The following is a 15,634-nucleotide window of genomic DNA, read 5'->3' as shown; positions in this document are numbered from 1 at the left end:
AGGCTGAATAATTTATCTGTCTGCCCTTCGGAAGCCAGCGCTCGCACCGGGTGCCACCGCGCATAACTAGGAGTTCTCATCACAGACCTGGGCCCGCTGGCATCCACTCAGACATCTGCGTCGTGTGATAAGAGCGCACATCATGGGAGGAAGACATCAGACCTTGTTTGAATTGTGGCCACCGGATAGAAATACAAAGGGGAACCAAACGCAGGCCTTAACGGCACAGTGGTCACCTTTACCACGTGTGCGCTGCTGCTGGTGCGCTGCTTCATTGCGTGGACGATTCCTGCAGCACTTATGCCAGTGGTAGAAGGTGACCTATGAGAGCACTTCAAAAAGTTCCTCACCTTTGAAACATGGGGGCTACCTCCCGTTTTGGGACAAAACTATACACTGTAAAGCCTCATGTCACTGTCTACAAACTCAAATGTTTGCTTAGAGCTGGCTGCTGTTGCTGGAGGATCATGCATCCACTGTCACACATTTATTGTAAAATTGAATAACTTACTTAATATGTGGAATCAATCAGTAACTGATAACTTAATTGATAATCAGAACACTTTTTATTGGTCACACAGTGATGCTGCTGCAGACAAATGATACGGGCCTCGAAAGCAGCCTTAACACGTGCCACTCACACAATCCTGACTTGTTTTAACGTCTGTGCACTTTCTGGAGGTCATTAATCTTTACAGAAGACTTTGTCACGGTGCTAGCTTGGATAATGGGTCGGTCCACACAGCATGAGATAACAGACGCACTCACACATGACTTTAAACTGCTCCATGAACTTTACTCCACTGACCTGCACCTTCCGACTTCTGTTTCTCAAACTGAAATCCCACTCACACCATATACAGAGTGACGATAAGGTCATACATGCTGTAAAAGAGAATCTGGAGGTTCTAGATTAGACCTTCTTCTGCAAAGGGATAGTGAGGCTTGAACATCGGTGGATCAAGTGCACTGAAGTTAAAAGAGACTATGTTAAAAAATAATGCAAGATTTCCTGGTGAGGCAGAGAACTTTTTGAAGTATCTCCATCGCACATTAACTCGTGTTCTGCCTTTTTTCATTACAATTTTTTGACGTACTTATATTTTTCTGCTACTTTATATTCTACTGTGCTAGATTTCAGAGAGAAAGATTGTACTTTCTACTTTGCTACTTTGCTTTTACACAATTGGTAGTAAAACAAGTTTTCAAAATCCAACATAGTTTTAGATTAAACAACTTGGTTTTGTCAAAAGCATAGAAATGACATCATAAATGTGCCCGTTTTTGCTGTTTATGTGCAGTTTCATGATATAGATACAGCACATAGTACAAAAAAAAGTGACTCACAAAGCTGCCTCATTGTTTCATATTCCAGGTGATTAAACAATAGATGGAGAGATTCTGAACCTCGGGTGAATCTTACCTGATTTTCTCTCTAAGTCAATTAGGATGACAGTGAGTGACTCCCTGCATCACTCCTCGTAAATTTTCATATTCTAATACTGTCTCATATATAAGATAGATTACTTCCTGTGATGGTTTTACATGCAGTTCCCTCATGGGTACATCATGACCCGTTTATCCAGTAGAAAAACTTTCTCAGAGTTGCTGAGCACTTTTTTTTTTTCGACATGAAAAATTTGTAAACTCATTTTCATTTTTATGTTGTTGATTCTGCTGAGTCAAATTGAATGAGACATCTTATTCTTCCTGTCAGTGTAAATATTCCCTCCGACGTTTGTTAGCAGAGCATTCTCTCTGTCAGCTTCTTGGCTATCGATGTTTAGTTTCCTGAATTTAGTCATAGGAGAGCATAAGAATAAAGACAATGCCAGTCTTCATTTTCCACATCACGTCCATCGTGTTCGCAAAAATTTTTTTCAACATCACTTCTCAAAGAGCTAATTGACAAAAAGTGATTTCATAAGCTTTGTTTACTGGTAGGCTATGAGTATAATGCTTATGAGCTAGCTCGATAATGATTACTGCGTCTGTGCATATCAACTAGGTGATTCATTTGCTCAGTATGAATTTGTGTTTATCCAAGCAGCGCCTCGGGTGTGAGGGCTCAGGCTTTTCATTACTGTTGAAGATGCTGATACAGATCAAAAGAGCGTAAATCTACTCCTGTATGTCAGCGAGGAAATAACTGCGAGCTAAACTCACAGGATTCCGCTCAACTCCGCTGCCATCTGAGTCGCCGATCATGAGTAAGGTTGCCGGCAAGGTTGTTCATCATGCGAGCGAGCGAGCCCCACCCAGGCCTCCATCCGCCCACCAGATGAGCTGTTCACTTGTTCTCTGATGGAGTGCACAGTGTGGAGGGCAGTCATCAGATCTGTTTTGCATCACCCTACAGGACAGAATGGGCGTGATGACACGTGTGACCTTTGAATCATCCATCAGCGCCGACGTCCTTCTCATAGAATAAAAAATGTTGCATTAGCACAAATGACCTTTTCTCATTGCCACGTCCTGATTACACAATGCCACGACGATCCACCCCCACTGCTCCTTTATCTCAGCGCTCTTATGAGCAGTCACGCCATTAAATATGAGCTCGAGAATTGTAATTTACAGCGACTCGAAATGGCCAGTTTGGAGAGCCGCATCAAGTGGTTTCAAATTTGATTTGGCAAAAAAAAAAACGAGGCTTCTCTTCTTTTTTTTTCTTTCCTTTAATTGTGCTTTATGTTTGAAAGTGGCCTGAACATATGCTCCTGAAGGTGTAGAGGAGTGACTCACTTTGCACCAGGACTTTGCCATTTAAATGAAAGTAGGTCACGCGACATGAAACGGAGGCGGGAAGCAATTTTCAATTTACTCTTCTTGAGTCAGCATGAAGACAAGTGATGCTATCTGCCAAACAGCCAATTTGCTTTGATAAAAGTGGCAATTATTATTACTGTATAGTGATGTAATTGTACACCAAATTATGTTTCCAGCTTCATTTCAGGATAAAAAAATGAACATATCTATTGGGTTGTTTGTTTTATTTGTGTAATTATTGTGTTGTGTCACTACAATGTGTGGGGAATTGCAGAGCTGAGTGATGAATCTCAGTGGGCTTCACATTAAACATACTCATTCAATCAGTTGTACTAATTAGAGCAGCTTTAAAGAATAAGATAATTGCGCCATCAAAACAGAAAAATCTCAACATCAGCAGCACTGCAAATGTATTCTGATTTCAAGCACAATCTGAATATTTCTGCAGGGGCAATAAAATTAAATATGTTTGTTCTGTTTTGTTTGAACTCTGTGTCAAACAAGCCTGTTTAAATTACAATCTAAAAATATAAGTTGTGAAATTGAAACAACTCCATCTCCTTGTTTCATCTCTACGCTCACCATTTTGGCTTTTGATGTGACACGAGCGTCCTTTGAAGGACGGAACACAGTCATAGAGTAGCTCTCAGCATGAAGATGACAAGTTAGACCAAGTAATTATCTCCTTCTGTTTTTGCATCCACCAGAACAGACCGACAGAAAGACAGACAGACAGACAGGCAGACAGGCAGATGATGAATCCTTGTGAAAATCATCCATCTATCACAGACAAGATAACTTTCCGGCTCTCGTCTCCACAGGCCGGAAATCATTTGAAAAATGCACCGTTACCGAGTCTTTGACAAGTTCTGCAGATTCCCGGTTCCGCTTAACACGCTGTGGTTCTTTGATTCCTCGACAAAATTCACCCCAAACCATAGTAAACCTAGAACCTGAGGCTGACAGCTCTGGAATTCAATTGGTCTTATTCTTTTTGTTATTTGTTTTGGAGGGGGGTTTTGCCATGGTTTTCCACAAAGCTGCGCTCAGCAGGTTTGCATGAAATGATATTTATCAAGCTGGTCAAATGGATTTTTAAATGTGCTTTTAAGTCTGCGGATTATGTCACGTTGCATGACACAGCATTCGTTTGTCTTTTGTTTTTCGCCAGAAAGGCACAACTTAGTACTCAGCTGCAGCGGTTTGCCATGTCTTGTGGAGAACAAAGCTGCCATCCTGTGCCAGCTTTTCTCCCAGAGGACTGAAGCCTTCTGCTGGGTCAAGAAAAACAAATAGGAAAAAACGTGTCCTACAATTCCAAGCTGTAGACATCCCCCTGCCTGTGTCGTGTGTTTGGTACCAACATAAAGCAGAAGTTTACATGGACCTTTTTTTCTCTCACTGTCTGGCATTAAATCAGACTAAATTTTTCCTTTTGTAGGTCAGTTAGGATTACCAAAATTATTTCTGTTTGGTAAATGCCAGAATAATGAGAGAGACATTTTTTTTTATTACTTTCTTCAAAGTCAGAAGTTCACATACATTAACTTAGTAGTCTGTAGTATTGCCTTTAAACTGTATGACTTGGGTCAAATGTTTTGGGTGTCCTTCCACCAGCTTCTCACAATAGTTTGCTGGAGTTTTGGCCTATTCCTCCTGACAGAACTGGTGTAACTGAGTCAGACCGCCTTGCTTGCTCACTTTTGAGCACCTTAGTAACTAGTTTGGCCGTATGCTTAGGTTCATTGTCCATTTGGAAGACACATTTGCACCTGAGCTTTAACTTCCTTGCTGATGTCTTGAGATGTCGCTTTAGTATTTCCACACATTGTTCTGGCCTCATGATGCCATCTATTTTGTGAAGTGCATCAGTCCCTCCTGCAGCAAAATGCCCCCACAACAATATGTTGCCACCCCCGTACTTCACAGTTGGGATGGTGTACTCAGGCTTGTAAGCCTCCTCCTTTTTCCTTCAAATATGATTGTCATTATGGGAAAACAGTTCAGTTTTAGTTTTATCAGACCACACATTATGTTTCAGAAATGAAGGTCTTTGTCTCTGTGTGCATTTGCAAACTGTAATCTGGCTTTTTTATGTTGTTTTTGGAGTTAATGGCTTCTTCCTCGCTGAGTAGCCTTTCAGACCATGTTGGTACAGGACTCGTTTCACTGCAGATAATGACATTCTTACCAGCTTCAGTGAGCATCTGCACAAGGTCTTTTGCTTTTGTTCTATCGCAAAACACGTTCATCTCTGGAACACAGAACCTGCCTCCTTCCTGAGTGGTATGATTGCTTGACATTCCCATGGTGTTTGTAGCTGCGTTACCTGTTTGAACAGATGAATGTGGAACCTTCAGGTATTTGGAAGTTGTACCCAAGGATGAACCAGACTTGTAGAGGTCCACAACTGTCTTCCTGATATCTTGGCTGATTTCTTTAGATCTTTCCTTGCCGTCACACAAGGACGCAGTGGGTTTGAGGTGTGCCTTAAAGTACATCCACAGGCGTGTCTCAAATGTTGTCAGTTAATCTCATTTAAAGCTTTCAAAGCCATGACATCATCATCTGGACCTTCCCAAATAGTTTGAAGGCATAGAAATCTTAGTATACGCATGCTTCTGATTTGGAAGGAAATAATAAAAAATTGTCTCTCTCATTATTCTGGCATTTAGCAAATGCAAATTATTTTGATAATCCTAGCTGACCTAAAACAGGAGAAGTTTGGTCTGATTTAATGTCACACAGCGAGGAAAAAGTTATGTGCCTTTTTATACAGCAAATGTAAACTTCTGGTTTCAGATTTTTGCCTTGTTTCTCTCTGGAGCTGACAGCATCTGTCTGAAAAAGCATGAGTGGAATGGATTTTGTGCATTTGGCATTTTATTACTACATCCACATAGTTGTGACACCCCTGACCTTTACTCCAACTTTAATCGTTCCATGAATTAGTTTAACTCATATAATGACACAGAAGTGTCTTAGCAGCAACTATTTGTACGCAATCCCTTGACATTGCAACAGTTGGTTGGTCAGTCCATTGTTTTAAGTGGATTAAGGTAAAATTTTATTCATCCACGGTCCCCAAAGGATGACCAGATGACTTCAGTTGGTGAAATGCCTTCATAACTATTGTGTGGACTACTAATTAGTTCTATTGATGTTACCCAGAGGGTGAGTCCTTAATGATTTCATGACGATTGTCTGATTTTTCCTGCAGCTCTACCAGTTACTGTATCTGGTACATCATCCTAAATGATCAGATATTCTGTCTTTTTCTTTCTTCTGGGGTTGACAGCCTCTGTCTGAAAAGGTAGGTTTTTAATTCACTAGGTTATGTGGAGTGTTACAGGAATTGATTTAGTGCATTTGGTGTTTCTTTGCACGCCGTGTAGTTGTGACAAATGATGGCCCTGACCTTTACGCAAACCTTAAGCATATCATGTATTGTTTCAGCGCCATAAAATGACACATAAAAAGCAAAAACATTCCTGGACATGGTACACAAAATGACCTAAAAGTGGCTATTTATACGTAACTCCTTATTGTTGCATTAGCTGGTCAAACAGTCCTCTACTATTGGCCCCCACAGAGTGAATGTCTAAAATTATTTTGATGAAATGCCTCAACAACTATTGTGTGAGTTTTCATCAAATTTCACTCATGGTACCCAAAGGATGAATTCTTAATGATTTAATCATTATGTTCTGGCGTTTCCTTGTAGCATCACCACTTACTGTACCTGGAACATCGTCGTAAATGATGAGACATTCAACAGAATAAGTAATACAGTGAACCCTCGCTATAACGCGGTTCACCTTTCACGGCTTCGCTGTTTCACGGATTTTTTTTGTACAGTTTTTTTATGCTTTTTTTGTGTTCTGCATCCTGATTGGCTAAGGGACTGACCAACATGAACAGTCTCCTCGCCTCGTCTCCTCTGCCATACAGGCCAGCGCTGCCTGCTGTGGAGCGCTGGATCATTTCTCTCCTTGGTCTCCATGTAGTGAGACACCCTGAAAGACGGAGCCGACAGAGCAGCCTTATTCTTTTCCCCCGCCATCAACCGGACAGTGGACGTGGTCCCCAGCCGTCTCTGGCCACCGCAGCCACGTTCCCCAGGAGAAGAGGGCCGGCGCGAGCCTTCCCCACCCCCGACTGCTCCAATTGATTCATCCGGCCCACTCACTGAGGCAAGAGTACCGCCGCGGCGTGCACCTGGCTGCAGCTGCAGCGCTCCCCCAAGTGCAGTATTGTATAATAACTGTAAAAAATAAAGCAGACTACTTCACGGATTTCGCCTATCACGGGTTTTTTTTTGGAACGTAACCCCCGCGATAAACGAGGGTTCACTGTAACTGACTGGCTGATACTGAATAGACAGTTGCTTATCTGCACAATGTAGAATGCAATTCATTTAGCTGATTTTCTCACCAAGCAGTGAACATACATTATTTTACTGTGAAGCATTAATAAAGAAATGCATACTAGTTGGTAATAGAATAAAACCTGCAGCTATTGTAGGCCAGTAAGTTCACAGTGTTCCTTTGTTCCTCAATATTCTGTTGTCTAAAATGTGCAGAAAAAAGTGCTTTATCTTTGCAAAGAGCTACTTCGACCCAAAAGAATGAAACAACTTTGTGACATCAACCCAGAGGAGGCAGATTTGTGCCTGTCACTGAACTCCAGTTCTTCTCTGTCCTTGTCAGTCACAGCTGAGGAATTCGTGCAATTGTCAGACTTGCCTTGCTTTGCTTTTATATTGTATAGGAAAAAAACGCTCTAATCTTCTTTTCAACTTCATTTGTTGACTCCATTCTTTGCACTAAATCCCAGGATCCTCCAGTTAAAACTGCCCACTCCTGCCGTACCCATATGATCCAGATCTCCATGCTGTGCTCTAATTTAAGGCTCCAAAAAATGAGTCTAACTGCCATTAAACTTTTAATCGAGCACATTTATCGTAATCATCCTTCTAAAATAAGTGGTGATCAGGCATTTTACAGTGCAGAAAATGGACATATGCAGCGTAGTTAGCAAACAAATTTAGAGTTTTGCCAAAAAAGACTTCAGGCATTGTGTCTGAGCAGATCATTGCAAACTATCTGTAGGACATGACTGACTATTCCACCATTCCACCCACCTACAGCTGCCTATATGCCAGCTTATTCAGGACTTCTGTAACATATATTGATTTTTGCCCTTTTAAATTGCTTAAGGACCTACATGTAAAAAAAAAAAAAAAAAAAAAAAGTTCCATCTACAGACTTCAGCAGACTACAGTGGGTACGGAAAGTATTCAGACCCCTTGAAATTTTTCACTCTCTGTGTCATTGCAGCCATTTGCCAAAATCAAAAAAGTTCATTTTATTTCTCATTAATGTACACTCAGCACCCAATCTTGACAGAAAAAACAGAAATGTGGAAATTTTTGAAAATGGATTAAAAAAGAAAAACTGAAATATCACATGGTCAGAAGTATTCAGACCCTTTGCAGCAACATTCATATTTAACTCACATGCTGTCCATTTCTTCTGATCCTCCTCGAGATGGTTCTGCTTCTTTATTGGAGTCCAGCTGTGTTTAATTAAACTGATTGGACTTGATTAGGAAAGGCACACACCTGTCTATATAAGACCTTACAGCTCACAGTGCATGTCAGAGCAAATGAGAATCATGAGGTCCAAGGAACTGCCCAAGGAGCTCAGAGACAGAATTGTGGCAAGGCACAGATCTGGCCAAGGTTACAAAAGAATTTCTGCAGCACTCAAGGTTCCTAAGAGCACAGTGGCCTCCATAATCCTCAAATGGAAGAAGTTTGGGACGACCACAACTCTTCCTAGACCTGGCCGTCCAGCCAAACTGAGCAATGGTGGGAGAAGAGCCTTGGTGAGAGAGGTAAAGAAGAACCCAAAGATCACTGTGGCTGAGCTCCAGAGATGCAGTCGGGAGATAGGAGAAAGTTCCACAAAGTCAACTATCACTGCAGCCCTCCACCAGTCGGGGCTTTATGGCAGAGTGGCCCGACAGAAGCCTCTCCTCAGTGCAAGACACATAGTTTGCCAAAAAACACATGAAGGACTCCCAGACTATGAGAAATAAGGTTCTCTGGTCTGATGAGACCAAGATTGAACTTTTTGGTGTTAATTCTAAGCGGAATGTGTGGAGAAAAGCAGGCACTGCTCATCACCTGCCCAATACAATCCCTACAGTGAAACATGGTGGTGGGAGCATCATGTTGTGGGGGTGTTTTTCAGCTGCAGGGACAGGACGACTGGTTGCAATTGAAGGAAGGATGAATGTGGCCAAGAGTGCTCAGGACCTCAGAATGGGCCGAAGGTTCACCTTTCAACAGGACAATGACCTAAGCACACAGCTAAAATAACAAAGGAGTGGCTTCAGAACAACTCTGTGACCGTTCTTGACTGGCCCAGCCAGAGCCCTGACCTAAACCCGATTGAGCATCGCTGGAGAGACCTCAAAATGGCTGTCCACCAACGTTCACCATCCAGCCTGACAGAACTGGAGAGGATCTGCAAGGAAGAATGGCAGAGGATCCCCAAATCCAGGTGTGAAGAACTTGTCATTCCCAAGAAGACTCATGGCTGTACTAGCTGAAAAGGGTGCTTCTACTCAATACTGAGCACAGGGTCTGAATACTTATGACCATGTGATATTTCAGTTTTTCTTTTTTAATACATTTGCAAAAATTTCTACATTTCTGTTTTTTTGTGTCAAGATGGGGTGCTGAGTGTACATTAATGAGAAATAAAATGAACTTTTTTGATTTTGGCAAATGGCTGCAATGACACAGAGTGAAAAATTTCAAGGGGTCTGAATACTTTCCGTACCCACTGTCGTCTGCTGAAGTCTGTAGATGGAACTTATTTTTTTTTACATGTAGGTCCCACTGTATGTTTTGTTATACAGTTGCACAGCAGAACTTTAGCCCTTACTACATTTGTGAAGGCGTCAACCTTGGGTTGAGCAAACATCATCATGTGTGTCTGATTTTCCCTCTGATGTTATTTGAGGTTGCAGTTTCAATTTAGAATGTTCCCTTGCATCATACAGTCCGGATGCTGCCACCTTGGTATCTCACAGAGTTACATAGGTAGATATTCTTGGTCTTGTGCCACAGTTGAACATCACTTCTTGTGTTTTTTTTTAAATAACGTGTTCACTTTTTGACATTTGTAGGTCATATGTATTATCCATGGAACTCATAGATTGTTTTATTAGGTGATGAAGATGGTCATCCAAAGAGGATGCCATGTATACAGGTGGTGACACTGCATCAAGATATTTTACAGTGAGTCAACAAAGGAAAGAGCAATTGTAAGCAAAAACAGATGTAATCTTGCATTGCCAAACGTATCTCCTCAGCAGTGGAGAATGGTCTGACTTCACCTCATTGTTTCTCTGCTTTACACCAGTCACAGTCATCTTGGATATTGCTTAGCCCAGGATACCCTGCAAAATATTGTTTGTTTTAGAGAAAGTTTTGCATGAAGGGAGATGAGCACTGTCATCATAATGGCTAATTTACTGAAAGTACCTTGCAGGACTGACTTACTGCATGATCCAAATGCTTCATCTAACTTCCTATATTCTATTTTTTCTGAATTATTCTAATTATGTCTTGTTCTTATTGCATGGCCTTGTCCAACAGACACTTTGCATTTCACTACAAGCTTGTGAGAAATAAAATCTCTTGAACCTTGAACTGGGTGTGTATGTTGCTGCTCAGAGGTTGTTGCTGCTGTTTCCTTTTTGAGGATTTTGAAAACAGTAACTCACAGATAGCAGAAGGGTAGAAGAATGTGGCATAAAATATGTGGCAGAAACGACAGACTTCTACTACAGTCTGAATCTGGTGAGTCAGACTAAAACAGATGTCAACAATACACATTTTAAAATGTATTTTGGTGAGAATATAAACAAGAAAACTCCACAGAGCACCTTCAGTTGCAGCCTCACATAGTCCTGACTGAACACCTGTCTACCTCCTATCAGTTCCTTTTGCAAGTTGTTAGTCCCCTTTAACTTTATGTTTACTTTAAACTTATTCATTTGCCTAATATTGACCCTCTGTGAGATGCAATCAAGTGTGAAATTTTAATTGTGTGCATGGAGCCCTCTCCAGCTCCCTGGGGTACGAGGTGGTGATGTAGATGTGCTTCAGTGAGGTTTTCACTGCCTGGAGCGTCTATCGATCGGCATAAAACTGTAAATAATGGGACATGTGGGCAACCCCTTTTGCTCTGTTTCTTCTATCACACACTGCCTCAGTTGTTGGAAGACAAAGTCTTCCTCCGACGGTGCCTGGATAAAGTTTGATTATTGAAAATCACGGTCCATCAAGGGGGAAAACTAGGGATCAAAACTCAAGAATGGAGAGAGGAGGACAACGGGTGAAAAAAAACTGAGTGGGCGGGAGGCAGTGTACCATAGCAGGCTCTCTCGCTTAAGAACAACCTATTCCTCCTCCAAAGGAATTAATCCTCGTATTGTACTGGAAATTCCTCCTGAATGAGACACGCTAAACCAAAATCAGGGCAAGTAGTCTGGTGTGAGAGATTTGTGTCGACATTAGCGCGCTCGAGAATTTACAAAGACACCGAAAAGCACTTGAAATTCCATTTTGCTTTCAGGAACTTAGGACGGATTTGTATTTCAGTGCTGCAGGAGGGGCTGGGCAATCAGACGAGAGTAATGAAACAGCCCAACAAAGGGTAACTATGATACTCGGGCTGCACTGCTCCCACTCCTCCGAGCTCTGGTGTAAACACGAAGAGCTATTTTCGGTGCTCCTTGGGTGCAGGTGTCCAATTATATTTCACATTCTTGTGAAGGTGCAGCGAGGGGCTGCCGAGGGGGGGGGGGGGGGGGGGGGGGGGTTTGGAGTGGCTCTAGCTCACTTTGCTGCCCCTCAGTGGAGCCTGGAAGACAAATAAGAGGGATTTTAGAGTGCAAAAAAAAAGCAAAAGGAGAAAAACCTGACAACCTTTATCACCATTTTCCGGTTTCAGGATAAGATGATTCTCCTTCTCGCGGCCTCATCTTGCACGAATTCCACAGGAGCTGATGTGAACTCAGCATCTCTGACATTCAGCAGAAAGAGCCTCTCCACCAGGCCGTGACCTTTAACCTGCGAGGTCCGACCCCGACGCTCTTTGTTTGGCTGGTGGACACCTGAGTTTTTCCTCACAGATCAAAAGGCCGTAGCTGAGACACTTTGCTGTCTCCTGGACAACAGGGAAAGTGTCTGCGAGTGCTGCAGAGTTGGGCGATGAGGGGGTCGGCAATGCTGGGTCAGTGCCAGGTCAGCCCTGCAGTGTGAGGTGAATTTTTCGAGCTCGCCGAGGCTATTTGTTTACAGCTTGTGCACATTTTCCAGTCCAGATGGTTTGACATCCTTTGGGCTTTATTTCAGTGGAGCTTGTTTAGTTGTCTCTCTCTTTTTTTCTGTCTTGCTGAGAAGGAAGAAGCTGGTGGGCGGAGGGAGGAGGATTTTCAGAGGGTTTTTGTTCCTGTAGGTGCTTTAAACGTGCTCTACATTCTGCAGGAAGTTTTCTCAAAATCAATACGCACATCTGCTCTGGTATGGCTTCTCCTTGTTGCAGTGATACGCTTTTGTTTATTTCTCTGCAGAACACATTAGCACAGAAAAGAAAATGGAGACATAGTTTTGTTTGTTCACACAGCTGAATTGTTGGGATGTCCTGAGGAGCCTAATATAATCTGAAGGGGCCAGTCCTCAAGAAAAAATTGGCACATGTGGAGCAACACTGGGAGTACATCACCAAAATAAATGCTTCTCCAGCACCGGCACAGTGACAGGTCCAATCCCAACGATGCTCCGAGGCTCCAGCAAAAGGTGACAGGACTGGCAATCAAATACACCTACACCTCCCAGAATTCAAACAAGATTGTCCCTTTTCTAGACACCTAGTGGGAAGCTTTTATCCACCATGAAAAATATACAAGCTGTGCAAGAGACAGGGGATTTTCATGTTATTGAAAGGAAAGCCACAGAGTTCCTTGAATGTAAATGGAGACTTTAGCTACTTGCTTGTGCAGCTGGTGGAAGTGCGAACCTGCCACAGAGATAAATAATAAATGCTGTGAATTCATTTTCTAGACTTCAGCCGCTTTGTGTTTGTCACCTTACAAGCCAGCTAGATCCCTTAGCTGGAGTTTCACATGGAGGAAGAGCAAAATCCATCCCAGAGATGGACCCAGCAGAGAGGACACTGGTTACAGTTAACAGAATAAAAGATGGCGAGTAAGAAAGAGGTCAGTAGACAGAAGCTTTGATTTTTCAACTGGTTCATATGAAAACACTGAAGCAGGGATGGAGGTGTGTACTGCATGATATATGTGACTGACTGATTATCCAATAAACACATTCCTGAAATCAGCAACAGGCCAATCACAGCCTTAAGCTAGATTTGTAGACAAAAAGGATTGACAGGAGTCCCATTTTGTCCATTTATAGTTTTAATGATTTTTTTCAAATTAAATATCATTTTAAATAAATAAAAACAATAGCTCCATACTGTATATATACTCACATGGTTGTGCTTACTTGCTTTAATTACAAAAAATAAATCACTAAGCTGAACATTACTGGAACCTTGCAAAGGATCCTATTCAAACCTGTGTCACAAAAAGCTCTGCTAGCTAAGGATGCTACTGTAGTGTAGTTAATGATGCCCCTTGCCATCACCTGCAATTATTTGCTTTCTTTATAATGTCTTATTATTTTTCTACTAAGTTGATTGGTAATAAGCTGGCAAAAATTCTAGCTATTGAAGGTCTTATGCTACGGCCAAACACAGGAGGTCCTCAGTTTATGACGTCCTCGACTTGTGACGTTTCACCGTTATGTCGGAGCTGATAAAGGGCCGGTCCTCGGTTTAATGTACGCCATTACGTCGGAACTGATTCAGTGGAACTAGTTGGCGAGCGGCACTGTAAGATGATTTTGTTTACAGTTGCCACCACATTGGATTATGCTACATTCGCTAACTTCATTATAGCTCTTAAGTGTAAGTCAGACTTACAGTTTACATTTTCGCCTGCATTTTTCTACCAAGTTGTATATCAGTCTGAGCTAATGACTGTTTGTCCTTACTGTAGTTGTATAAGTAAACTGATTGATATGGTGATGCACGTAACGGCTTTGTTTACATTTTCAACAGAGAGCTCTGACTTACGGCAAAAATCAACTTACGTCACACCATAATTAAAATTTTTATCCTACAAAGTCATACGACAATAGTCCTATGTCAGTCTGCTACACGAATGGTTGCACTGTCCCTCATATTGAACACTGAAAAACACAGCAGACTCTTGTGGATGTTTCTGAAAGCCTGCCTGTGATTTTGCATGCTTTACAGAACACAGCAGGTGGTTACAAATTTGCTTGCAGCATCAGGACAGCGATTATTCCTGAGCTGTCTCGAGCACAGTGGGCAGAGATACTGTAGCACGGGATTTCTGGAGAATTTAGAGCTTGCCACCGGCGATGGGAAAGCAGCTACAAATCAAAGCACCAGGAACAACAACTTCAAATACGACGCAATTAATGATGAATTATAAAGGTGAAGATGACCAAGAATGTCCCTGTACAGTCTGTCCTCATAACAAGCATTTGTTTTATGCACCATTTGTTTTCCTGGTGCATTTTTCAGTGCAGTCAGTTGGTTAGTCACAAATCTTAGACTGTAGATTCAGAGGGTTCCAATGCAGACACTCGTGGACTTGGGTGAATACTGAAATTTCCCTCATCTTTATCCTTGTGGACATGCAGACGAAGAAAGCATGAATTTTTCTCAGTTTATATCGGCCATGCTTAGCAGTAGTGTGCATGCATGGAATACGTAGTTACGACCAACTGTGCATGTATGGAGTAGAGTCTTGCGGACTCTAGGAGATAACAAAACTAGTATAATAGCAACAACGTGTCTGTGTTGTCTGCAGATAGCCAGCCGGACCAGAGTATAATCAAGGCTTTAGAGATGTGAGCGGAGGCGGCGAGAAGAGAGGAGTTGAGGCATTTAACAAAAAGAGACAGCCTCGCTTCTGCGTTTTATAGCGATGTCAATCCATGTGACATGTTTCACAACTGCATCATCTGTGCTTTATTTTGTTACGGCCTACTTTCTTGATCTTTGCCTGATGAAAAGAACTTCTTTCATGACATTTTACTGTATGCATTTGCTTTAATGTAATTCACAATGTAGCAGAATGTGCCAAAAATGTACCGATGTCATGCATTCTTATGTGTTTTTTTTATTGAACACATGTACCCTGAAGTACAACAGAGGCAGGGCACATGAAAGAGCACTTTCCAAATAAAGACTGGCTTGTATATATTATATTTGCCAATCTTGCTCCTGTCATGGTTTGTACATCTAGCTGTGTATCAGACCTCTTTCACACTGTGCAGATAAAACTTTGCAAAGCATACAGGGAGGATATACTTGTGCATCCTCACTCATAGCTCCTTTTCATTCATTTTAGGAGCTCAGACATTCTTAGGGCTAGTGCGCTATAATCAATTACAGGAAGAGATGAGGAGCCTCGAAATAGAGAAAAGATTTCAAAACAGTTTTAAAAAATCTGAACTGCTTTAAGTTAATCGTTCTGTTTATTGTCTGTGCTGTTTTTATCGGAGCTGCTGGTCCTCTTTGTCTAATTTCATTGAAAAGTTGAAAATTAGCTTAATGTCATACACTCTAAATGCAATACATCGGATGTTTTCTATGTTAACTGCATGGTCCCTGATCAAATAAACAAATAAATAAATAAGGAGAGCTTTTCTGTTATAGGTGCATCAAGATGCCAGAGAAGGAGG

This window comes from Acanthochromis polyacanthus, chromosome 16 (genome assembly GCF_021347895.1).
Source record: "Acanthochromis polyacanthus isolate Apoly-LR-REF ecotype Palm Island chromosome 16, KAUST_Apoly_ChrSc, whole genome shotgun sequence".
Classification (NCBI taxonomy): Eukaryota; Metazoa; Chordata; class Actinopteri; family Pomacentridae; genus Acanthochromis; species Acanthochromis polyacanthus.
This window is presented reverse-complemented; position numbering follows the sequence as displayed.